Source organism: Poeciliopsis prolifica, unplaced genomic scaffold, assembly GCF_027474105.1.
Source record: "Poeciliopsis prolifica strain line A6 unplaced genomic scaffold, Auburn_PproV2 SCAFFOLD063, whole genome shotgun sequence".
Classification (NCBI taxonomy): Eukaryota; Metazoa; Chordata; class Actinopteri; order Cyprinodontiformes; family Poeciliidae; genus Poeciliopsis; species Poeciliopsis prolifica.
The window spans coordinates 1,272,007-1,284,298 of NW_026562438.1; positions in this window are offsets into that span (position 1 = coordinate 1,272,007).

Below are 12,292 nucleotides of genomic sequence, written 5' to 3' on the forward strand. Positions count from 1 at the left end.
CTGAGAGATCGGGCCGGTACCACTGAGAGATCGGGCCGGTACCACTGACAGAGATCGGGCCGGTACCACTGACAGAGATCGGGCCGGTACCACTGAGAGATCGGGCCGGTACCACTGACAGAGATCGGGCCGTACCACTGACAGAGATCGGGCCGGTACCACTGAAAGATCGGGCCGGTACCACTGAGAGATCGGGCCGGTACCGCTGAGAGATCGGGCCGGTACCACTGACAGAGATCGGGCCGGTACCACTGAAAGATCGGGCCGGTACCACTGAGAGATCGGGCCGGTACCACTGAGAGATCGGGCCGGTACCACTGAGAGATCGGGCCGGTACCGCTGACAGAGATCCGGCCGGTACCACTGACAGAGATCGGGCCGGTACCTCTGACAGAGACCAGGCCGGTACCACTGACAGAGATCGGGCCGGTACCACTGACAGAAACCAGGCCGGTACCACGGAGAGATCGGGCCGGTACCACTGACAGAGATCGGGCCGGTACCGCTGACAGAGATCCGGCCGGTACCACTGACAGAGATCGGGCCGGTACCTCTGACAGAGACCAGGCCGGTACCACTGACAGAGATCGGGCCGGTACCACTGACAGAAACCAGGCCGGTACCACGGAGAGATCGGGCCGGTACCACGGAGAGATCGGGCCGGTACCACTGACAGAGATCGGGCCGGTACCACGGAGAGATCGGGCCGGTACCACTGACAGAGATCGAGCCGGTACCACGAGAGATCGGGCCGGTACCACTGAGAGATCAGGCCGGTACTACTGAGAGACCGGGCCGGTACCACTGAGAGACCGGGCCGGTACCGCTGAGAGATCAAGCCGGTACCGCTGAGAGATCAAGCCGGTACCGCTGAGAGATCGGGCCGGTACCACTGACAGAGACCACGCCGGTACCGCTGAGAGACCAGGCCGGTACCGCTGAGAAATCGGGCCGGTACCACTGACAGAGATCGGGCCGGTACCACGGAGAGATCGGGCCGGTACCACTGAGAGACCGGGCCGGTACCACTGAGAGACCGGGCCGGTACCGCTGAGAGATCGGGCCGGTACCACGGAGAGATCGGGCCGGTACCACTGACAGAGATAGGGCCGGTACCACGGAGAGATCGGGCCGGTACCACTGAGAGACCGGGCCGGTACCGCTGAGAGATCGGGCCGGTACCACGGAGAGATCGGGCCGGTACCACTGACAGAGATAGGGCCGGTACCACGGAGAGATCGGGCCGGTACCACTGACAGAGATCGGGCCGGTACCACTGACAGAGATCGGGCCGGTACCACTGACAGAGATCGGGCTGGTACCACTGACAGAGATCGGGCCGGTACCACTGACAGAGATCGGGCCGGTACCACTGAGAGACCGGGCCGGTACCGCTGAGAGATCGGGCCGGTACCACGGAGAGATCGGGCCGGTACCACTGACAGAGATAGGGCCGGTACCACGGAGAGATCGGGCCGGTACCACTGACAGAGATCGGGCCGGTACCACTGACAGAGATCGGGCCGGTACCACTGACAGAGATCGGGCCGGTACCACTGACAGAGATCGGGCCGGTACCACTGACAGAGATCGGGCCGGTACCACTGACAGAGATCGGGCCGGTACCACGGAGAGATCGGGCCGGTACCACTGACAGAGATAGGGCCGGTACCACGGAGAGATCGGGCCGGTACCACTGACAGAGATCGGGCCGGTACCACTGACAGAGATAGGGCCGGTACCACGGAGAGATCGGGCCGGTACCACTGACAGAGATCGGGCCGGTACCACTGACAGAGATCGGGCCGGTACCACGGAGAGATCGGGCCGGTACCACTGACAGAGATAGGGCCGGTACCACGGAGAGATCGGGCCGGTACCACTGACAGAGATCGGGCCGGTACCGCTGACAGAGATCGGGCCGGTACCACTGACAGAGATCGGGCCGGTACCGATGCATCCCAACGTGTAAGCATCTGGTTTTGAATAAACTCAAACCAAATAAGCTGAAGCTCCAGTATTTCTGGCGTTTCCATCGCCTCGTGATGTTTGGAGGAATGCTTCAGGTCATGAATTATTCTTTCAGATTTTCTCTGAATGATCCCCAGAATCAGAACCGGTACCGGCTCGTCACAGAGGTTCCACTGATACTTTCTTTGGGACCACTTTCTCAGTAATTCATTTATTTTGTTTCCAGAAGGGGACGCCTCATCCAATGTGAAGCTTTCTTCTCTCATGCAGCTGATCAGCTCTGACTCAGTGAGGTTTACAAATCTGTTTGCTACAGGAGGGCTTTTATTTTGGCAGGTCAGATGGGAGAAGTTGCGAGGAGTTTCCTCGTTAAAGGGCCCGTTGCCAGGGGAAACGGGTTCCTCAGTCAAACCCGTTCCTGTAATCAGACAGAAATCAACGCGTTGTTCTGGTTATCGTTTCCTCTCAACACCGTCCAATCAGAGCCCAGCTGGGCTGTGACATCACTGTGAGTCATCGGTCTGAACAGTTCAGGCTTTGTTCATGCCAGTCAGTCCAACAGTCATGAGGAAGGAGAGCTGACTCTGGTCACATTACGACCAATCAGATCAGAGCTGGATTTTTAACCTTTTCCTGCCCAGTCAGGAGGTTTCAACCAGTAACTGGAAGAAACTGGAAACTAACCTGGTGACTAATGATGCTAAAAGCACTCAAGCCTTTAATTAATTAGACCAGAGACTTGATTAAAATGTTTCATGGATTTCATATTAGAATCAGGATTTAAGCACAATTTATCCAAAACTGTGTATTGACAAAAAGCAACATTTTCAATTCAAACTATTGAATAAATAGATGAATTAAACAAATTTATTTTAGTTTTTAATAAGATTGGAGTAAAATATTATTCTGCTCATTCAGCTTTTCAGAGTTTAGGCCAGTCAGATCAATCAATCAATCAATCATTTAACATTTCCATTTAGATGATTTATATTTTTCTCTTCAGACCAGACTGATAAAAGTTTTCAGTCTAGTTTTGTTTGCAGAATCTTCATAATTCATTTTATTCTTGTTTCCGTTTTATTTTAGATGTTTAAAATGGCTTCAGAGTTAAACACTCATTTGAATTTAAAGTTTGAGAATCACCGATACATCACTGTAAAATGGATTCAAAACAACAATATTGTTACATAAAACCTATTTTTATTCAGTTTTCCATCATGTCATTATAATATTCCCTCACCACAAACATACCTGCAGCAGAGCGGGCCGGTACTGAATTTTATCATTACAGCCTATTGTTGGGTTAAAAACCAAATGAATGTTTCACATTAAACCAGAACCAGACGGCCCAAACGGACCGGCTGAGCAGTCGGACTATTTGGCTCCAGATTAGAATGTTGATGCTTCCTGTCATTCCCCTCGGAAACAAAGAGGATGGCCGACCAGACCCCAACTCCACCCTAACCCTAAGCCCGGCCCGACCCCTAACCCTAACCCTAAGCCCGGCCCGACCCCTAACCCTAAGCCCGGCCCGGCCCGGCGGCAGCGTTCATGGTGGGGTTGACCTCAGGGGTCGGAGCCGATCATTACAGAGCAACTGAAGCTGTGCATGAAGGGAAAGGATTCGCACTCCGTCCGTCTGATGCGTTAAACACCAAGAGAAAGACCTCAGAAAACCTCCAGGCCTGCAGGGGGCGCTGAAAGGCCAGAACAAACCATCTCACAATCACTGAACAATGAATCACGACATAACGGTTTCATATCAGCAATACATAATTATTGATCAGTTTTTGTTTTAAATATTTGAAATCCTGTCAAACTGAAACTTTTCCTGTTTTATCTTCATGTTTTCATTTTGAAGCAGTCAATAGACTGTTGCTAGGCAACCAAAGGGTGACCGAGTTAGCCGTAGCCACGCAGCTAGCTGGTTGGGCAATGAAACGTTTTACTCTGCCTACATCTCCCAGAATGCTGTGCGGTTCTGGACCAGAGTTCAGTGAAATTATGGAACATTGTATTGGATGTATTTTTTATTGCTCGCCTCTTGTGACAGACATCATATTTTTGTATTATGCCGTTATTGCCCCACCCATCGCTGTGCCCAAAATAAAAATCGTGATCGACATGAAGATCACAATTCCCATTCACTACAATTCAGAATTTATTTAAAACGTCCCAAAATCAATAAAAAAAAATCAATAAAAAGTTAAAAAACTATGGCAACCTGCCGTTGCCATGGCGACGGCATTGACTGGAGACGTAGCGGAGCGGCACCCCACAGAGGAAACCGTAAAGATCAAAGCCACATTGAAGCGGCCATCTTGGTGGAAGGAAAACATTTGTCCTGAATTCCCAGGAAGCAAACGTGGATCTGAGGCTCATGGAGTTCACGGTCCAGCAGGTGAAGGCTGAGAACGTCATGTTCACACTGCCTTTCCTCCTCCATCCAAAACACTTGGGTTCTGTTTGTGACCTAAAATGCTTCGTCATTTCGATCAGCAGTGCGTCTCTGATGCTGACATTTTTCCATTGTGTGGATCTACAAGCTGAGACCTGCCTTCGCTTTGCTGCTGGTGAACCTGAAACTCCCTGAGAAAAAAACTGGAACTCTTCTGCTGTGATGTTATTCTTAAAACCTTCTGTTTGTATTTTTTACTTTGACGCCGTTTCAACCTCTGAAAGAAACAGACACGTTGCAGCGTGACATCACGAGCTTCATCTCCCTCTGGAGTCGCACTTTGGAGTAGCATTAGTTTAGCTGTCAAGTTTTCAACAAAACAGCTAAATCTTAAATGTACGCCTGAAATGAAAGGAAAAGGGACGCAGAGCTTTGCTAGACTACGACAACTAGATAACAAGGTCCGGAAAAGGTTTTAATGATGAATAAACTTGCCAGAGAGAGGACGGTAGTTCAGTTATGCTAGCTTGACTATGACAAACGTAGCATGTAGACGTGCAGCGGGATTCTGTCTGTTACACTTCAGTTAGAAAACAAAAATACCGACTCTGGCAGATCATCAGTTTATATTAGCTAATCAACTACTGCTGTGTTAGCTTAGCTAATAGCAGCAGTCGCTAATCTACCACAGTGATCACTTACTAATAATCGAAAAATAAACTTGAAACTGTAACGGACTGAATGTTCTGGTCTCTGTGAGGGAAATGTTTGAGTGTTTCTGGTGTTGAATCCTGAAACATGCGTGGCGTTGTCGTCGGTTGCAATGGCGCAAAATGTCTGGATGTAAACAATGACCTGTATAAAAAAACCGACATTCTGTTTTCTGTTGCTTTATTGGCACCCTGCAGTGTAGAGATCATTACCTGCTGCATCTTCAGCGTAGGACAATCTATTCATTTTACCAATCAATCAACGATTCAACCATTTATTGCCTGAAAGAATTGGAACATTCTGCAGATTAAGGCTTTTTTACACATTATAAATACAGTAAAAGATCCAGAATAATAACTTGATTCATTTTTTTAAATAAGACAACATTTTACTGCTAAAAATGTAACAACTGGATCCGTTTACTAAACGTTTGATCATTGGTAACAAAGCTGCAGCTGAAAAACGTTCTTTCTTTTTCTATGCAGTTTTGGCTTCATAAACTGATATAAGTGTTTTGTTCTTTCAGCAAATGGCATTTTCAAAGTCTGATTATTTCAATAATCAATTCATCCGATAATAATTTTTCCCGTTTTATCTGAAATTATCTCAGTTTCTTGCTGCTTCAGCCTCATATTTGCATTTTATCGTCATTGCCTGGACACAGTCTGACGCTCAGCAGCTGGAAAGCACGGTGGTGGAGGCATGATGGTGCGGGCAGCCGCCATGGTTAGCTGGCTGCTAAAGCCTGACCAGAACCTCGGGGTTGAGACAGTGTGTGTGTGTGTGTGTGTGTGTGTGTGTGTGTGTGTGTGTGTGTGTGTCTCCGTTGGGCCCAATTAAAAAGCCCCAGTAGGATTGTTGTTCCCAGTTCTTTCTGTAACTAAAGCCAGTCTGAGCTGCATCACTGCAACAGACTCCAACCAGATCAGGAGAAACGTTTCATCTGTTCAGCCAAAAAATGCTTCAGTTTTACAGGAAACTGGGGATTTATCTGCTTTATCGTTCCTTCCAACCTTTCTCTTTCTGTTGATGACATTGAATGAAAAAAGGCTCAACTCCTGTGCTCTCCGGATGCATGTAGCTTTGAGTTGCTGCATGTAACTCAAAGCTACATATAATCACATATATTCCCAATAATCAATCAGCTGCATGAGTTAATTTACCAAAAACACCAAATTGACTCAACATGTCAGACTCAGTTCACACCAGAGTCAAACTATTTCACACCATCAGAGCAAATTAGACATCCAATCTGACAACCACTAAAAAATTAGAAACATTCGAGTTAAAATAAGAAAAATTAAACATTGACAAGAGCTCAATAAAAAATGTAGAAATCCACAGAAAAGTAAATGGATGATATCAGTAAAATGATAAAGTTCAGAAACTGCATATTTTCTGGTCTTTTCTTGAAAAAATTAATATAATCAATTATAAAATTTATTATATTACAATTATATAATTTATTATAATAACAATGTCATTATATTAGAATAAATTCTATTAATTAAGAAATATAAAATAAAGTTAATTAGAATTACTTAAATCCTAAAAATTAACCCAAAAAGAAAAGCAATCAATTTTAATAATGAAACTTAAATAATAATAATAATAATAAAATTCAAATAAATTAAATTAAATATTAAAATTCTGCCAAAACAAAAAAGAGACAATTGAGATGTTTAAAAGGGTTTTCTGTGAAAATATTTCAGAACTTCTGAATTGAATAGCCAGTACTGACCCTGACCAATTTTGACCAGCCAGGCTGAAACCCAGGCTGGAAACCAGGTTTAAACCAGGCTGGAAACCAGGTTTAAACCAAGCTGGAAACCAGGTTTAAACCAGGCTGGAAACCAGCCTGAAACCAGGTTGAAAACCAGGTTTAAACCAGGTTGAAAGGCTGAAAACCAGGTTTAAACCAGGCTGAAAACCAGACTGAAACCAGGCTGAAACCCGGTTTATACCAGGCTGAAACCTGTCAGGTTTCCACAAAACGAGGCTTCAGGTTCTGTGGAAAATCTCTTCCTCACCTGAAGGAAGAGTAGATATTGATCTGGGAATGACGGGCAAGCCGGTAGGAAACAGGAGCTGTTTCAGGACAATCAGTTTATCAAAATGGAGACATTATATGCCGATTATAAGTTTTGTGTAATGAGAGCCTGACTTGTTTTTCATTTAATTTTCACCCGCTCCCAGAGGAAGCAGAGCGCCTTTGACTCTAAAATCGGTCTTTTCTAAACCGGAGTCCGCTGAGCTCTCCACTTCCTGCCATCAACGTGCTCCTTTAAAAACAAAGCCCTCCGCTGCCAGCCTCTGCTTCCTGCCGGTCAGAACATCTTCTTCTTTTACCAACACACACCACCAAGTCCTCTGAACTATCCGGACTTTCCCGAACTGAAACTCTGTGCCGGGTCCGTCCTGTCGGTTCTGTTCGACTCTCCGGACCCCGGAGGGCTGAGGGGGCGCTAGCCTCCAGCTAACAGGTTCCCCAGGGAGGAGAGAGAGGGGGGACTTACAGATGTGAGGAGCGGTCTCATCTGCTCCATGTTGTCCTCCATCACCAGGAAAATCGGGAAAATCTACTCAGCTTCTCCGGGATCCTCCAAGTTCAGCTTCCAACCCCCCGCCGCTTCCTCAGCCGTTTCTCTCCGCCACGATTACAGGGCTGCCTGGAATATATTAACTCTGGTCGTAAGCCCCGCCCATTTCGAGCGGAAGCTCACTCAGCCAATGACGTTTCAGATAGTTTTTCAGTTCCACCAATGACGGAGTTGATGTGTAAAAGGGCGTGGCTTTACCGGTAACAAAGCACGGGAGCTTCTCATCAGTTGTTCCAGGCTGATGGTTTCAGTTGCCGGTTGGACGTGAGCTTTTCCAGGCTGCGAGAGACAAAACAATAACTCCTGTCATAAAGTTACCGAAACACTTTCACAGAGACATTTCTAATTAATGGCTGTCGTTACGTCTAAAAATAAATTAAATAGGTGCGATCTTTATGAAATGTTGGGCAACTTCCGGGGTCCAGGCAGAGCAGATGATACAGTCAGAAATGATCAGCAGTAATTTGGCTTTTTCATCCCGTTTTAGGAGAAAAACTGGGAGTTTATTTTCATAACATTTAGGTTACAAACTAAATATTTAGTTTTCCAATTCAGCTCCAACTGATTTAGTTTGAAACTGACCTTTCAGACAGAATGAATAACACTGTGAAAATATGACCAAGAGAAACCAGCAGCCATTTCTTTCACTGGAAAAAGAGAAAAAAACTTAAACAACTGGATTCATTTTATGAAGCTTCTCAAACGTTGTCAGTTTGTTTGACATAAACTGACTATATTTACTTAGATAAACTTAATTAGATCATTTCTAACAATTACATTCTAAGTTGCATCACATATTTTCTTTCTTAGCGTAAATAAATCAAAACACTGACTGTCACCTTACAAGCGGCCCTTTGAGCACAGAGCTGTCTGATGAGAAACTGATTGTTTGCTGCAAACTAAATATTTAGTTTACAATTAAAATATTTAGCTCCAAATTAAACTCCATTTATAATCTATTTAGTTCAGGATGAAATATTTATTTTGCAAACTGAACGTTTCTGAGTTTTCCTGAGATTCCTGACAATAAAATCTGGAGTCTCCACTATATTTGCTGCTCAAACATCTGTGGACATCAGCTTTCTTAAATAGGCTCAGATCTCGACTTTGACTAGACCACTTTAACACATGGATCCTCTCCATGATGCTGGTTGTTCTCTAAAGACCCAGAGCAGCTGCTCTTAGCTGACATTGCACTTATTTTGGGATTTCGGGGTAGAAAGGGTTTGAGAAACAAAGGCACACCACACTTTTCAGATTTTATTTGAAACGTTTGTCTTGTTCTTTCCCATCAAAACCAGAGAGGCTGAAGTTTTAGGTCACAACGAGACAAAAAGACGAAACAGTGGAGGTGTACAAACTTTTTCAATTCGCCTGGAGAAAAGAATCAGAAAGAAGGAAGTTTCTTCATCCAACCATCATCCAACCATCATCCATCCATCATCCATCCATCATCCATCCATCATCCAACCATCATCCAACCATCATCCAACCATCATCCAACCATCATCCATCCATCATCCATCCATCATCCATCCATCATCCAACCATCATCCAACCATCATCCAACCATCATCCATCCATCATCCAACCATCATCCAACCATCATCCAACCATCATCCAACCATCATCCATCCATCATCCAACCATCATCCAACCATCATCCAACCATCATCCAACCATCATCCATCCATCATCCATCCATCATCCATCCATCATCCAACCATCATCCATCCATCCATCATCCAACCATCATCCATCCATCATCCATCCATCATCCATCCATCATCCAACCATCATCCATCCATCATCCATCCATCATCCATCCATCATCCATCCATCATCCAACCATCATCCATCCATCATCCAATCATCATCCAACCATCATCCAACCATCATCCAATCATCATCCAACCATCATCCAACCATCATCCAACCATCATCCATCCATCATCCATTCATCATCCATCCATCATCCAACCATCATCCATCCATCATCCAACCATCATCCATCCATCATCCAACCATCATCCAACCATCATCCAACCATCATCCATCCATCATCCAACCATCATCCAATCATCATCCAACCATCATCCAACCATCATCCAACATTCATCCAATCATCATCCATCCATCATCCAACCATCATCCATCCATCATCCAACCATCATCCATCCATCATCCATCCATCATCCATCCATCATCCAACCATCATCCATTCATCATCCATCCATCATCCAACCATCATCCATCCATCATCCATCATCCAACCATCATCCATCATCCAACCATCATCCATCCATCATCCATCCATCATCCAACCATCATCCATCCATCATCCATCCATCATCCATCCATCATCCAACCATCATCCATCCATCATCCATCCATCATCCATCCATCATCCAACCATCATCCATCCATCATCCATCCATCATCCAACCATCATCCAACCATCATCCATCATCCAACCATCATCCAACCATCATCCAACCATCATCCATCCATCATCCATCCATCATCCAACCATCATCCATCATCCATCATCCCTCCATCATCCAACCATCATCCAACCATCATCCATCCATCATCCAACCATCATCCAACCATCATCCATCCATCATCCAACCATCATCCAACCATCATCCATCCATCATCCATCCATCATCCAACCATCATCCAACCATCATCCATCCATCATCCAACCATCATCCATCCATCATCCAACCATCATCCATCATCCATCCATCCATCATCCAACCATCATCCATCCATCATCCATCCATCATCCAACCATCATCCATCCATCATCATTCCATCATCCATCCATCATCCATCCATCATCCAACCATCATCCATCCATCATCATTCCATCATCCATCCATCATCCAAATATCATCCAACCATCATCCATCCATCATCCAACCATCATCCAACCATAATCCAACCATCATCCATCCATCATCCAACCATCATCCATCCATCATCCATCCATCATCCATCCATCATCCAACCATCATCCAACCATCATCCATCCATCATCCAACCATCATCCATCCATCATCCAACCATCATCCAACCATCATCCAACCATCATCCATCCATCATCCATCCATCATCCAACCATCATCCAACCATCATCCATCCATCATCCAACCATCATCCATCCATCATCCATCCATCATCCAACCATCATCCAACCATCCATCATCCAACATCATCCAACCATCATCCATCCATCATCCCACCATCATCCATCCATCATCCATCCATCATCCATCCATCATCCAACCATCATCCAACCATCATCCATCCATCATCCATCCATCATCCATCCATCATCCAACCATCATCCATCCATCATCCAACCATCATCCATCCATCATCCATCCATCATCCATCCATCATCCAACCATCATCCATCCATCATCCATCCATCATCCATCCATCATCCAACCATCATCCAACCATCATCCATCCATCATCCAACCATCATCCATCCATCATCCATCCATCATCCATCCATCATCCATCCATCATCCAACCATCATCCAACCATCATCCATCCATCATCCAACCATCATCCAACCATCCATCATCCAACATCATCCAACCATCATCCATCCATCATCCATCCATCATCCATCCATCATCCAACCATCATCCAACCATCATCCAACCATCATCCATCCATCATCCAACCATCATCCATCCATCATCCATCCATCATCCATCCATCATCCAACCATCATCCAACCATCATCCATCCATCATCCATCCATCATCCATCCATCATCCAACCATCATCCAACCATCATCCATCCATCATCCAACCATCATCCATCCATCATCCAACCATCATCCATCCATCATCCATCCATCATCCATCCATCATCCAACCATCATCCATCCATCATCCATCCATCATCCATCCATAAACCAACCATCATCCAACCATCATCCATCCATCATCCAACCATCATCCATCCATCATCCATCCATCATCCATCCATCATCCAACCATCATCCATCCATCATCCATCCATCATCCATCCATCATCCAACCATCATCCAACCATCATCCATCCATCATCCAACCATCATCCAACCATCCATCATCCAACATCATCCAAACATCATCCATCCATCATCCATCCATCATCCATCCATCATCCATCCCTTCCGGTTCCAGAGGTTCTGATGTGAGAGTCGGTGTCTCCATTCCATCACAGTTGTTTTGGTGTCCAGGAGCCATTTTTAATGATCCCAGCCTGGGATGTCACCACTCTCCAGGAACCCAGAGAACAAATGGGACCCAGAAGGCCCGGTTCTGTCTGAGGGAGGCCTCAGCGTTTTGCTTCCCTCCGCTCTAATCCCTCTGATCATTTCATGACCAAAGTCCTTGTTGTTCCCCTCTGGCCGACCTGCTGCTTTCTCCAGGTTTCCTTTCAGAAAAATCACGAGGAAAATGTTCTGACACACTTTGCTCTATCATCTGAGGGAAAACGACCAGAACCGGACTGCTCCAGGTGTGTCCAGCGAGTCCAAGTGAGTCTAAGTGAGTCCAGGTGTCCAGGTGAGTCCAGGTGTTTCTCTGGTCCGGTTCCTT